This window comes from Rhincodon typus, chromosome 27 (genome assembly GCF_021869965.1).
Source record: "Rhincodon typus isolate 14 chromosome 27, sRhiTyp1.1, whole genome shotgun sequence".
NCBI classification, from domain to species: Eukaryota; Metazoa; Chordata; class Chondrichthyes; order Orectolobiformes; family Rhincodontidae; genus Rhincodon; species Rhincodon typus.
Genome location: NC_063358.1, coordinates 18,217,501 through 18,233,566, shown reverse-complemented (window position 1 = coordinate 18,233,566; position 16,066 = coordinate 18,217,501).

The following is a 16,066-nucleotide window of genomic DNA, read 5'->3' as shown; positions in this document are numbered from 1 at the left end:
TTTTTGCATTTCACATCTTTGTGTAACTTGATTGATTTTAGGCAGTGTCGCAGGTTTGAATGTCTAGGTATGTTTCCGTTCCTCTGTATCACAATTACTACCCGTCATCATTCTGTTGACGTGCTTAGGAGATTTAATGGAGGAGTTCAAAAAATCTTGAAAAAGGCAAGAGGCTTAGTAACCAATGGATACAAAGTTATGATAATTGACAAAAGCAGAGCGAACACTGAATGGGGTGGGATAAGGAAGGAATTGAACTGTAAATTGTTGTGATCGGGAATGTGCTGCATCAGATGGTGGTAGAAGCAGATGGAAAAGTAATTTTCAAACAAGATTCGGATAACTATGGAGGAAATATTTGCAAGGCTGTAGAGAGCTGGGGAATGCAACATTTTAATTAATTAATTCATTCATTCATTCAAAGAGCTTCACGGGCATGAAGGTCTGAATTGCAGCCTTCTGCCATGTGTACTTCTATGATTCTTGCCCCTATTTACCTGATTTGAAATGTTTTAATACACAGAAATTTGTACAGATGCATTTGTGACTATGCAAAATGTAGCATGCATTCAGAAAAAAATCATTCTGCTCTGAGGACATAGGAACAAAAGTAGGCTGTTCAGTTTATTGAGTCTGCTCTGCCATTCAGTGAGATCTTGGCTAATCTGATCAACTCCACTTTCCAGCTTGTTCCCAATAATCCTTGATTCCTTTACTGATTGAAAATCAGCCTTGAATATACTTAATGTCTCAGCCTCTGTGGTAAAGAATTCCACAGATTCACTATCCTCAGAAGAAATTTCATTTGTTTAGATGCGTGACCCTGTATTCTGAGATTATACCCTGTGGTCCTCGACTCTTCCGCAAGGGGAAATAGTCTTTCCGCATCTACCCTATCAAGTTCCCCGAAAATCTTGATTATTTCAATAAGTTTGCCCCTCGTTCTTCTAAATTCCTACTCGACCTTCCCTCCATGCTGTCAGCTTAGTGAACGTTCTCTAGATTATCCATATTCTGGCATTGGAGGCAAAGGGTCCAAAAGTATTCACATATTCCAACAGTTTTGCCTTGTATAGTTTTAGCAAAATCTTTCATATTCCACTATCTTTGAAATAAAGGCTATCCCTATTTGCTATCCCTATTATTTGCAGAACTTTGCTACCTTTTTTTGATTCATGGACAAGGACTGCCAAATCCCTCTGGTAGCTTTCTGCAGTCTTTCTCAATGAATTAATCAATACTCAGCTTTTCTATTCTTCCTGCAAGTTGTATAACCTCCCATTTTCCCACAGTTAGCTCACTTGCTTAACCTGCAGACTGTTATCCTCACTGCTTGTCTTCCTACCTGTTTTTGTCATATGTAAACTTAGCTATAGTATATCATAACATATTTATATATATATAGTAAATAATTGTAGCCCAGCAGTGATTCCTGTTGCACCCCACTAGTTGCAGGGTACTATCTTGAAAATATCCCCCAGTCGCAAGTCTCTCTTGTGTTAGTTAGCCAACAGCATCTCCCAACACCATGGGCTCTTGTCGTACTAAGTATCCTCATGAGTGGTACCATTATTCAATTGAATTGAATTAGCTTCATTGTCACACGTACTCCAAATGAGTACAGTGAAAAGTTTATACGTCACCACTTACAGGACCATCTACGATATAAAGGTATCTAGGTACAGCTTTGTCAGTTATTAGATCTTAGAAAATAGAGGAATATGGCCAGCAGAAATAAATAAAAGTTCAAAACAACGGTCTTCCAACCCAGATTACCCTCCAGTCTGTACTGGCCCTTAGTTCCAGACCGCGCTGGGCTTCACCTCGAGGTTCGTGAGGCCAGGGGATTGCTCTGGAATTGCCTTGAGATCAGGCGACCATGCTGGTGCCATGCCAGGCTGAGAGAACACCACGTACTGCCGGAAGGCTGCAACAACATGCAGGGAGGCCACTACACCAAGCCAGGAGGCTGCCTTGGGGGTCCACTATGCCAGGCTGAGAGGGCCCCCTCATCGTGTCAGTGCTGAGGCCGGGGCGCTTATTTTAATTTTTGAAGGTGTTTGATGTTACATTCAGTGATTGCTTTTTATCATAGAATCATAGAAATGATGCAGCACATAAGGGGGTTATTTGGCTGATTTTGTCCATGCCAACCCAAAGACAGCCAGATGTCCTTTGTAATCCCATCTTCCTGCACACGGCCCATAGCCCTGTAGCTTACAGTGCTTGATATGCAGATCCAGGTACTTTTAAACAGTGTTTAGGGTCTCTGTCTCCACCACCAACTCAGGCACCCTCTGTGTTTTTTAAAAAAAATGTCCTCACATTCCCTCTAATCCTTCTGCTGCTTAGCTTGAATCGTGATCTCTCTGCAAAGGGAATCAGGTTCCTCCTGTCTATTCTATCTGTACCCCTCATACAATTTCGTATACCTCAATCATGTCATCCCTCAATCTTCTCTATTCCAAGACAAACAGCCCCAATCTCTTTGTTGCTAGAGTTCTCTAGCCCTAGCAACATTCTAGTAAATCTTCTCTGCACTCTCCAGAGCAGTTACGTCTTTTCTGTAATGTGGTGACCAGAACTATACACAGTTCACGAGTTTTTGACCTCACCAGTGTCGTAGAAAGTTTCATCATTATACAGGGTATCTCTACTTTTGTATTCTATTCCTCTGCAAATGAAGGCAGATGCCTTCTTTATAACCTTACCTATCTGTATTGCTACCTTGAGGAACTTGTGCACTTAACATGCCAAAATCTCACTTCATCTACCCCTCTCAGTATATTCCCATTTTTTTGTGTTTTCCCTTTTACTGTTTGACCTCTCTCAGTACATTACTTCACACTTATCAGAATTGAACTCCACCTGCCACTTTCCTGCCCATTCCACCCCTACCACTGTGTATCATTTTGGAGCTAACAACTATTTTCTACACTATCCACTATGTGGCCAATTTTTGTGTTGTTTGCAAATTTTCCAAATTTTGCCTGCTGTGTTCAAGTCCAAATTGTTAATGTGTAAAACAAGCAGCAGGGGTCCCAACAGCAATCCCTACAGAACACCATTTGAAACAGTTTTTCATTTTGCAAGGACAGCTATGGACCATTACTCTTTGTTTCCCTTTACTAGGTCAACTAGGTCCAATTTGAAACATCACCCTGTATCCTTTTACTTTTTTGATCAGTCTATCATTTGGGACCTTGTCAAATGCCTTATTAAGATCCATGTAGTCAATGACCACTGTACTGCCCTCATCAATCCTCCTTGTCTCTTCCTTAAAAAATTCAATCCAATTTGTAAGGGATGATCTTCCTTAACGAAGCAATGCTGACTATCCCTGATTAGTCCACGCCTTTCTACGTGACAGTTTATTTGCTCTTTCAGGACTGATTCTAACAACTTACCCACCACCGAAGTAAGACTAACCAGTGTATAACTGTTTGGTATTTCCTTTGTACCCTTTTAAAATAATGGAACCATGTCTGCATTCCTACAGTCCTCTGGCATCTCACTTGTGTCTAGTGAAGTTTGGAACGTAGTCTTCTGAGCATTTGCTGTTTCCTCCCTGATCATCTTCAACATGCTAGGGAACAATCCATCTAGTCTGGTGACTTATTCACTTTCATGGATTCCAACTTCTCTAACACTACCTCTCTGTGTGATTATTTTGTCCAATATTACTGCTCCTCTTGGATTACGATATTCACATCATCCCTTTCCTTTGTGAATATCTTGACCTGGGACTGTCACCTTTCCTTTGCTGTTGCTAGGTTACAATTCAGGTACTCTCTACTGTATGGACTACACCATTTTTTGAAAAAAGCTCAATACCACTTTCCTAACTAAAAGCAGGAAATTCTCACCTTGCCGGCAATGTCCACATCCAGGAAAGTGTTTTTGAATTATTTTGTTTCCAGTCCTTGTTATTATCCTAGTGAATCTGCTTTCTTACAGCTTTAAAATCCCTCCAAAATAGAACACTCAACTGCATTGCACTTTATTCAAAGTCTTCACTAGCCCAATTAAGTTTTTTTTTCCTGTAAATACTATTCCTCCTCTGTTCTATTCCCCTGTTAATAAGATACAAGATTCCATTGACCATTTTATAGAAGCCAAATAGGTGGTTGGCAGAATTGCTATCATTTTCTGCTGTGGTCTCGTGTCAGTGTTTTCCATTTAAACATCAATGTTTTATCCATGTTATATTTTATCTTGTACCATATGCAGGATGTTTGTAAAAATGTTCTTGTGAGAAACCTTATACTTTACCTTCTGAAAATTCATGTATTTGCATCAGTGTTCCCAAAAGGTATCCAAACTTCACAAAAAAGCCTCTGGTCCAAATGATTTACCTTTTAACAAGTTTCTGCCACCTGGCTTTCATTAGATTGCTAAATGTTTGCTTGTTTTATCTTTTGGGTGATGGGACAAAAATACTTGTAAAGTTGAAGTTTGTGCTTTTATGTGCTGTGCCCAAATTACTGGCTCCATCCCCGCCTCTTTGACCGGTCTGTCTCCTCTCCACCTATCTTCTCCTCTATCCATCTTCTATCTGCCTCCCCCTCTCTCCCTATTTATTTCAGATCCCCCTTCCCCTCCCCCATTTCTGAAGAAGGGTCTAGGCCCAAAACGTTAGCCTTCCTGCTCCTCTGATGCTTTGTGTGCTCAGGTTTCCTCGCACAGTCCAAAGATGTGCAGGCTTGTGGATTAGCCATGGGAACTGCAGGTTTACAGAGATAGGGTATGGGGGTGGATCTGGGTGTAATGCTGTTCAGAGGGTTGGTGTGGACTCGATGGACTGAATGGCCTGCTTCCACACTGTAAGGATTCTATGATAACATCCTTCTTGCATCGACCTTGTATAGTCATGTCAGTTTATCGGTTTCTATGAGATACAACCCTCATTTTTCCAAACTCTAGTGAATACGGTCCTAACAAATGTAATCTCATCCTGTATGTCAGTCCCAACATCCCAGCAATTAGTCTGGTAAACCTCCTTTGTACTCCCTCAATAGCCAGAAGGTTAGGGCAGCATGTGGCTCAGTGGTTAGCACTGTTGCCTCACAATGCCAATGACCCGAGTTCAATTCCAGCCTTGGGTGTTTGTGGGGTTTGCCCGTTCTCCCTGTGTTGGTGTGGTCTGATTTCCTCCCACAGTCCAAAGATCCCGGACAAGCCCTTATCATTTTAGGGCAGCATGGTGGCTCAGTGGTTAGCACTGGTGCCTCACAGCGCCAAGGACCTGGGTTCGATTCCACCCTCGGGCGACTGTCTGTGTCGAGTTTGCATGATCTCCCTGTGTCTGCGTGGGTTTCCTCCAGGTGCTCCAGTTTCCTCCCACAGTCCAAAGATGTGCAGGCTAGGTGGCTTGGCCATGCTAAATTGCCCGTAGTGTGCAGGGATCTGTAGATTAGGTGGATGGGTCTGGGTGGGATGCTCTGAGGGTTGGTGTGGACGTGTTTGGCCGAAGGGCCTGTTTCTGCACAGTAGGGATTCTATTTTTAAAAAATGTGCAGGTTAAGTGGATTGGCTATGGTAAGTTGGCCCGTAGTGTCCAGAGGGGTGCAGGTTAGGTGGATTAGCCATTGTAATTGCAGGGTAATGCGGATAGGGTGGGGGGGTGCTGGTTTAGGGTGGGATGCTGTTTGGAGGGTCAGTGTGGACTTGATGGGCCGATTGGCCTTTTTCCATACTGTAAGGTTTCTACAATTTTGATGATCCATCCTCCGATAAGGAGACCAAAACTGCACACTGTGCCGATAGAATGATTGGGGCAGCACTGAGCTTGTCCTGAAGACTTTCATATGGCTCTAATGTGATTGTGTATAAAGACATGCCTATCATTGAAGGCACACTGACTTGTGGGATAAAAGGATGGTGCCTCTGCAGGTTTGATGGGTAAAATGAGTGAACTCACTTCCTATTGTTCCACTGAAGCAAATGGTTTAGATTAGTTAGACAGAGAAGGGTTGTTCTTTGGTAGCTGACAGAACAAGTATTAGACCACATATATTTAAAGTTTTGGAGAAGAGATGTGAGAAATCAAGTTTATGCAGTGTGTTAATGAACTGGAACTCGCTAATGACAATTGTGGAATGAATGCAATGAATAATTTCAAAAAGCAATTAGATATTTGAGGGAAGATTTCATGGGGAAATGGGACTGATCACTCTACAGGCAGCTGGCATGAACTCAATGAGCTGAATGTCTGCCTTCAGTATTATAATGGGACTTAACCAATCAAATGAACTGATAATTTCTCATGAGGAAAGGACTGAAGTTACACACTGAGCACACTCTGCAATCTCTGAATGACAATGTAAACATTGAGAACATGAGCTGTAGTATTCTTTTCATGTTAAGTTTCATGTTCCTCTTCTCACATTCCTTTGTGCTTCTTTTCCCTTCTAAGTGTTTCCCTCTTGACCTACAGGTACTTGGTTACAAATGAAGGGTCTAGGCCCGAAACGTCAGCCTTCCTGCTCCTCTGATGCTGCTTGGCCTGCTGTGTTCATCCAGCTCTACACCTTGTTATCATGGATGGTGGCTGCTTTCTGCCCATCTCCATTGTTCGTGCTGGAACCTAGACAAACTTCAACAGCCTGTGGCTCTGGAGCTGCATGGGGCCATTAAGCATTTTGTTTGCAGCTTCCAACCTTTCCAATTGGATGACATTGTCATGAAAGAAATTTCTTTAAAAAGAAATGGAAGTCCAGAAAATAGCAAATCAAAAACTTGACACAAACACAATTTTTCTTATTGAGTTTAATGTTTGCTTAATAAGAAATTTAGTTTTTGCAATAAAATCTAGGATTTTTAGGAATTTTGAGAAATGTATGGTGCCTCTGGGCTTATGATGTTAAAAGTTACAGCCCTCCTACTATAATATAATCTCCTGGATGTTGACAGTTTATCATGATTAATTTTCTAGATTTTTAAGACTTCAACATTTGCAAATAGTGTTGGAGTTTACTAAATTATATTAAGAAATTTGTCATCCATGGGATTTTTCTCATGTTGAAGAAGTAAGTGGTCTAATTAATGTAGGTATGAAATACCAATCATGTTGCACTTTACAGTTCCAAATTATTATTTTGCCAAAAAAACTCCTGTGCTCTATAAACCTGGTGGAATGATGTAGCAACACTATGACTAGATTTAATGCTTTGATGTGAAGAACAGATTTTAAGATTATACCTATTCTTTCTGAAATAGCTGAAATCCAAATTCACTATTGGAAGCCTTTTTTAATCATGAGAAGTAATAGCTGAACACAATTGTCTCAATTCTATTTATCTTAATGCTTGTTCTAAGGATGACTTTACTGATAAATTATAGTTTTTAAAAATTAAATATTGCTCAGAAATGTTGCTAAAGCTTTTTCTCTTGCTTTCATCAGCACAAGTGCAAGAATGACAAATTTCAAATGGATCACCATAATTTATGACGAGAAAAGGTGCTAATTGCTTGGCATGTCTATTGATTGGAAAAGGCATTGTCATGGAGAAAGAAATTAACAATTTTAAAAATAGAATGTGCAAGATCTGTATTAAAATCATGTCAAAAGGCATTTTTAAAAATATTACAAATTTACTTTAGCATTTTTCGTCTTGAATATATTTTTCCATTAAATTAATACAGCCCACTCTTTTTACATTTTTTAACACGCTTGCACGTAATTCGTACAAAATTGATACATACACCCAAATAAGCATATGATTGAGACCAGAATAACAGAAAATAATGCAGAAGACAGGGCAATTCAGAATTAGATATGTTTAGACTTTGAGTTTCTTCTATTAATTGAAATTCAATCCATCTATTTTATTTATAGAAGCAAAATAGGAGTTAAACCAGAAATGCTTGAAAATTCTACATGTTTGGTTTAGAAATGCTGAATCCTTATGTCCTGGTATCCAATAGTTTTATTTTTTTTGAAAAGAAAGGCTCTTTTAGTAAAAATGGTTTGTCACCTATGGCCTGAGATGGTGATTGGCAGCAGTAGCTGCTGGTCATCTTGGAGTGAGATGTTGAATAGGGTTGGAATGAGGACCACTGGCTATCAGAAGTCATTAGGGAACAACGTGGAGCAGGAAACACCTCTGATATGTCTACGAGCCAGAGCCTTTGCAATTCTGTCACTGAATGTTTTCGTGAAGGGGTTAGATATACATCTTTAGGTGGAAGGGGTCATAGGCTATGGGGAGAAAGCAGGGGACTGAGTTGGATGATCAGCTGTAATCATATTGCATGGTGGAGGAGGTCTAAGGGGCAAATGTCCATTTGTGCTTCAATTTTCTCTTCCTAAATAACTGCAGCGGTAATAGTGCATAGTCTGAGAGCGGCTTAGTCAAGGCCATATGGTGACCACCACAGGCAGCAATATGGGCACGCACACATGGGGACCATCTGCACTGGCTCTGGGAGAGACTCCTCCCCAGACAGCTGGGTGAGCACAGTGAAAGAAGTGGGGGCGGGGGATTCCCACTCTGCAGGCCGAGCTGTCCATCCGTGTCTCTGTGTCTGAGCTCAGTGACCACCCTGCGGGCCCCACTCCCCCAGCTAACACAGAACATAGAACAGTACAGGCCTTCGGCCCACGATGTTGTGCCGAGCTTTTACCCTAAACCTAAGGTCTACCTAACCTCCACCCCTACTTTATACTATCATCAATGTGCCTATCTAATAGCCGCTTAAATGCCCCTAATGAGGCTGACTCCACTACCCTCTCCAGCAATGCATTCCACGCCCCTACCTCCACTCACTTTAAAACTATGCCCCCTCGTAATAGCTACTTCCACCCTAAGAAAAAGTCTGTGTCTGTCCACTCTATCTATACCTCTGATCATTTTGTACACCTCTATCAAGTCACTTCTCGTCCTTCGTCGTTCTAAAGAGAAAAGCCCTAGCTCTCTCAACCTTTCCTCGTAAGACATTCCCTCCATTCCAGGCAACATCCTGGTATCTCCTCTGCACCTTTTACAAAGCTTCCACATCTTTCATATAATGACGTGACCAGAACTGGACACAATACTCCAGATATGGCCAAACCAGGGTTTTGTATAGCTGGAGCATAACTTCACAGCTCTTGAACTCAATCCCACTATTAATGAAAGCTAACACACCGTAAACAACTCTATCCACCTGGGTGGCAGCTTTCAGGGAACTGTGGACATGATCCCTCTGCTCCTCCACACTGCCAAGAATCTTTCCATTAACCCTGTATTCTGCTTTCAGATTTGTCCTTCCAAAATGAATCACCTCACACTTTTCAGGGTTAAACTCCATCTGCCACTTCTCAGCCCAGCTCTGCATCCTATTAATGTCCCTTTGTAACCTAGAACAGCCCTCCGCACTATCCACAACTCGACCCACCTTCATATCAGCCGTGAACTTACTAATCCACCCTTCCACTCCCACATCCAAACCATTTACAAAAATCACAAATAGAAGAGGACTCAGAACAGATCCTTGTGGTATACCACTTGTAACTGAGCACCATGTTGAATATTTTCTGTCCGCTACCACCCTTTGTCTTCTAAGGGTCAGCCAATTCTGAATTCAATCTGCCATATTTCCCCTATCCCCTGCCTCACTTTCTGCATGAGCCTACCATGGGGAACCTTATCAAACGCCTTACTTAAATCCATGTATACCACATCCACTGCTCTACTTTCATCCGCATGTTTGGTCACCTCTTCAAAGAATTCAATAAGGTTTGTGAGGCATGATCCACCCTTCACAAATCCATGCTAACTATCACAAATCGAACTGTGCCTATCCAAGTGATTATACATCCTATCTCTCAGAGCCCTTTCCAAGCCCTTTCCAATAATTTGCCCACCACTGAAGTAAGTCCTGTTAATTCCGGGGTTATCCCTATTTCCTTTTCTGAACAAAAACATTACAGTTTTTGAACGTCACAGTCAGCTGGGCTGCACAAAACCTGGCAGCAGGCACCTTTCCTGAACCCCAACCTTTGGGTTCAAACTGTTGCCGCTCTGATGAGTCGGTAACGCGAGAAGACAGTTTTAAGATTGCAAAAGCGAAATGCTATGCTCGCTGGAATGTGAAATTAAAATAGTACGAACATTCAGCAGACCATGCAGCATCTGACACACGGAGAGAAACAGTTAGTGTTCCAAGTTGTTGAGCTTTCATCAGATTTAAGATAGTTGTCAAAAGAACCAAGAGGTTGTTTGGATCTTTTTTTGCTAATTTGCTAAATCGTTCTGACCTGAAATTAACTGGTTCGCAAGGTTAGGAGAGGGTGGGAAATGAATATTGAAGTGCATCCAATTATAACTTGGGACGGAGAAGGATAAATATTTGGAAAGGAACCATTTAGAGGGCTTAGGTCTAAAGTGAGAGGGAAAGAGGGACCGAAGAGGCAACTTTTTCACGTAGCGGGTGGTGCGTGAACGGAAAGAACCGCTAGAGGAAGTGGTGGGGGTGGGTACAATTACAACATTTAAAAGCTGGATAGGTACATGTGAGAAGGAAGCGTTTAGAGGGATATGGGGCAAATGCTGGAAAATGGGATTAGATTAATTTAGACAACAAGGTGCATGGCTGGATGAACACAGCAGGCCAATTGGCCTGCTGTGTTCATCCAGCCCTGCACCTTGTTGTCTCGGATTCTCCAGCATCTGCAGTTCCTACTATCTTAGATTAATTTAGGATGTCTGATTGGCATAGATGAGTTGGACTGAAGGGTATGTCTCCATGCTGTATGACTCTAAGTGGGACCGCCCCTTTTAAAAGTGTTGCCACTGACATAATGGACAAATTACTTTCTGTGCTCAATCATTCTTAGATTTCTGAACATGCAAATTATCGATAGAATGGATAGGTTAACAATAGTTATCATACCTTTTCACCCAACTCTTAAATTTCCATTAAATTAAAAAAACTCCTGATACTGCAAATCTGAAACAAAACTGACATTGCTCGATAAACTTAGTAGGTCTGGCAGCATCTGTGGAGACAGAGACAAAGTTACTGTTTCGAGTCCAGTGAGGGTTCTTTATTCAGTTCTGAAAAAAATGTTCTTAATTTTCCGTTTTATTTCTGTAGTACCACTGCCGACCTGCAGATGGTGATGGTGCATTACTTAAAACATTTTATTAGCAACATTTCATCTACGGGAACGTAAAAGGCTAGGAGCATTTTGCAGTACCTCATAAGAACCGGTGTTGGTCTGCAACGAAAACTAGGTAAAGCTGAAAGATCTAAGCAGGTCAGGCTTCATCTGTGGAAAAAAAACTGAGTTAATACTACAGGTCAATGACCCTTTTTCAGAGCTGGAAGATGTTAGAGATATAACAGATATTAATTTATATTAATCCGAAAAAAGGATGGAGCAGCATGGGGTTGATTTGAGAATGGAAGGCAGGAAAGATTAAATGACAAAATGGGAGATCACCCGAGGCAAAAAGGGGAGGTGATGGAACATTTGAAGATTGATTTGACAGCTGTGGAGGAGGTGGAAATGGTCAAAGTGGAATCACTGCCAGCATATGCTGTCTGAAGGAAATGAGAGCCCAATGACATTCATGGACAATGGTGTAGGGGCCTGAAAGGATTAACGTTGAGGCGTGCCTTAAGCACCACCTACTATGATGATGGACTCTGAGAACAGCTTAGGATCTTGAAGGAATGAGGTGTACTAAGGTCCAAAGATGTGCAGGTTAGGTGGCTTGGCCATGCTAGATTGCCTGTAGTGTTCTGGGATGTGTAGGTTGGGTGTATTAGCCATGGAAAATGCAGGTTACAGGGATAGTGTGTGTGGTGGGTCTGTGTGGGATGCTCTTTAGACAGTTAGTGTGGACTGGATGGGCCAAATGGCCTGCTGCCACACTGTAGGGATTCTATGGATACTATCTGAATCTTCCTCATTCTTTCTGTGGTACTATCTATCATATCAGTGTAACTTGTATACACTTATTATCATGCAATAAATTGCATTTTGTTTAAGAGCTCCTTTTTGTTAGACTATGTGGTTTTCCTGTACCACACTCGACCAAGCAGGCCCTATAGATCCCTACCCTAAAGGAGGATGGTGAGTGAAAACCTACCAGGTAGCTCATGTACAAGGTAAGCAGTGATGTGGATTCATCTTACAATTCAGTGACAAGCAATGTGATTTCATTAAGCTGCTTCCCAAAACAGTGGCAATGGTGCAGGTCTGAGGGTTGTTTTCAGACATAGCTGTAAGAACATTGTACATGTAGACAGTCAGCCACCTGAAGTACTGACTATTCACAAAATCTACAGAAGAGAATGTTGTGACAAGTTTCAACAAGACAGAAATTAAAGTTGATGGTAATGAGATTTTCAGACCCGGTAAATTGAAGCTCTGCAGCAAGAGTGAGTTTGAAACCGCATTCAGACGGAGCACTAGTCAACCAAAGGCAGTTAGGGATTGTGCCAGGTGCTGATGGTCTGTAGGAGCAGTCTTGAGTTGAGGTTTACCTGGCGAGTGAATAGGCATTGGAAGCTCTGTGAAAAAAACCATTGACATCCCTGATGGCCAGTGGAAAACGTTTAAAAATAATGTGGTTCAGAGGCTGCAAAAACCAGAAGTAAGAAAAGTACTTCCAAGCCACAATGATTGGCAAGTGGGCAGCATGAGACATGACTACAGCGAGGGAAACCAAAGGCCACAGCAGCAGTTTAAAGCAAAGCCACAGACCAGGGACTGTCGCAAAATGAGAAGTGATAAAGGGGCATTTTAGAAATATGAGCGTAAACTTTGGTAAAGGTGGAAAGCATTTATAACTGCACATTGCAGGACTCATTCAAGGAAAAAAAAGGGCTTGAAAACCATGTTGAATATCATTGAGAGCCACTGACAGATTCATAAAGGACAAACTTTTAAGGAATGGGATTCAACTTAAAGAGCCACTGAAAATGAGATTCATTTGGTAAAGATGCAAGGAGATCAGGATTTGTTTGTGAAAGCCACAGGCAGCAGTTGGTAAGGCCACTAAGGGAACAGTCATTCATTAAAATTGTGGTAGTGGAAATGTACAGAGGCCCCAACAAAGGTGGGATTCCAGTATAGCAGCAGCATTGCTACACTGTGGAATTAAAAGGAAAAAAAAGAATCACAATGCGGCATTGGAAATAATACTACCAGGAAGTTTTAACTTCAGAGATGGGCTGAATACAACATGGTTGGATACCTTGGAGAAAATAATCTTCATCAATGGCATGTGATCTAAACAGAGACAATATGAATATATCCTCACAGAAGGCTGAGAATGTTTGGACTTCTTCCTCAAAGTCAGTGGAGGTAGACTCTTTGAACCGCTTTAGAGTGGAGATAGTTAGATTCTTGATAAGCAAGGGGTGAAAGGTTATCAAGGATAAGCAGGAATGTGAAGTCATTAGATCAGCCATTATCTAATTGAAAGCCAGAGCAGGCTCATTAGGAAGAATTGACCACTCCTGCTCCTAATTAATATGTTTGTATACTTTCTTATTTTTATATTGACAGAAAGATGAAAACTTGTGACTATACTGGATTGGTTCTACTGAGCAAGTTCAACTTACAATCAGGAAGGTTTGTGTGAAAATACAAGGAATCAGATGCAAATAAGCAGCATACCCAACTTGAGCTCATTGATAAAACTTCAACTGAAGTAATTCAAAAGGTGACACTTGGTGAATAAATAATGACAGATTCAAGTCTGATATTAGATACTGGGGAGATACAAGTTCAAGAAGAACATTTCTTTATCCTCCTATTTTTTCTAACCAACCTGTTTGTGAGGTCAGGCCTGAAAGATAATTGCATGTTGGGTCGTGATCAAAGAGCTCAATAGGTGCTTCAACTCCTGAGACAGATGGCAGATGTTTGAATAATAACATGGTTTCATAGGGAGATAAACAGCCTGGCAGGAAAAGGCCAGAATTTGACTGAATTTTGGACTGTTTCTGAGAGAAGGCATTTGGCTGTTGATTCTACAACATGAAGATTTGCAAACTCCCTCCCTAACCTCCCATTACAAGCTGTAGGGTGTTCAGAGAATAGAAACTGAATTATAAATATTATCAAGTTTTTTTCAGAGTGAACTGGAAAGGTGTCACCAGCTGATGATTTTCAGAAAATCAATCAAGAAACAATCAAATATGCCCATGGAACAGCACATCATGAAAACCTCTTAAATAATCAGACCAGTTTTGTTTGTTTTTATTTATCCCTTAATTGTGTTTGTCTGTCTTTTGTATGAATGGGGTTGTATGAAAACGTTGTTGGGTTCAAATGATAGACACTAATTAGGTTACTTTGATGTTTAATTTTGTTCTGCTAAAGTTACTTTATTGTTAATAAATTGTTAAATCTTTGTTTAAGCTACAAACCCAGCATCTGGAATTGACATTCAAGAAGTCTGGGATTGGTTATTCAAAAAGCCTGGTTAAGAGCCATTGGAGTCCATTTGAGGGTCTTTGAAGATTTAATTTTACTGTGCTATGATACAGAGGTTGGGGGGTTAATTTGCGTAGGCTGTCTCTATGTTGTCACACTATTTAATTGATCTGACCTTCATCCTACAACAGGTCTTTGCTGGAGGCAAGGTCTGGAGAATTGGCCCAGTTGGCACAGAGCTGGGTGAAAAGGACTCTAATTCGAGTACATCTTTTTCCCTTTTTAATTCTTATTTTGGACTGTATTATTCTTTCAATTTTGTACCAAAATCTGAAGTATCTCTACCTAGGTATCTTGTACCTGGGATGGTGCCTTAAGCAGCAACATTGCAAACTTTTCACTGCACGCATGACAGTAAAGCTAATTCAATTTCATTGGTCGAGGAAGAGTTAGGGAGTTATCCCAGGGGTTTTTAAAAAATTATTCATTTGTCGGATGTGGGTTTTGCTGGCTGGGCCAGCATTTTTTGCCCGTCCCTAGTTGCCCTTGAGAAGGTGGTGGTGAGCTGCCTTCTTGAACTGCTGCAGTCCATCTGCTGTGTGTTTACCCACAAAACTGTTAAGGAGAGAATTCCAAGATTTTGATCCAGCAACAGTGAAGGAACGGCGATAAAATTCCAAGTCAGGATGGTAGGTGGCTTGGAGGGAACTTGAAGGTGGTAGTGTTTCCATATATCTGCTGCCCTTGTCCTTCCAGATGGAAGTGGTCGTGGGTTTGGAAGGTACTGTCTGAGGGTCTTTGGTGAATTTCTGCATCTTGTAGATAGTACGCACTGCTGCTACTGAGTGTCGGTGGTGGAGGGAGTGGATGCTTGTGGATGTAATGCCAATCAAGCGGCTGCTTTGTCCTGGATGGCGTAATGCTTCATGAGTGCTGTTGGGGCTGCACTCATCCAGGCAAGTGGGGAGTATTCCATCACGCTCTTGACTTGTGCCTTGTAGATGGTGGACAGGCTTTGAGGAGTCAGGAGGTGAGTTACTTGCCACAGTATTCCCAGCTTCTGACCTGCTCTTGTAGCCATTTTGTTGATGTGGTGAGTCCAGTTGAGTTTCTGGTCAATGATAACCCCCAGGATGTTGATAGTAGAGGATTCAGTGATGGTAATACCATTGAATGCCAAGGGACTATGGTTAGATTGTCTCTTAGTGGTGATGTTCATCGCCTGGCATTTGTGTGGCGTGAATGCTACGTGTCGCTTGTCAGCCCAAGACTGGATATTGTTCAGGTCTTGTTGCATTTGAACATGGACTGCTTCAGTACCTGAGAAGTTGTGAATGTTGCTGAACATTGTGCAATCATCGGCGAACATCCCCACTTCTGGCCTTCTGATGGAGGGAAGGTCATTGATGAAGCAGCTGAAGATGGTCAGGCTGAGGACACTACCCTGAGGAACTCCTGCAGAGATGTCCTGGAGTTGAGATGATTGATGTCTAACAATCACGACCATTTTCCTCTGTGTCAGGTATGACTCCAACCACCAGAGAGTTGCCCCCTGATACCCATTAATTCCAGTGATTGGTGAATGGAGTCAGAAGTTTCCTCAGGGCTTTTCATGATTTGTTGCTGAGCTTTGACTGGAGATCATCAGAACTCCATTCACTTGTCTGATGTGGAGTTCTGTTGGAAAAA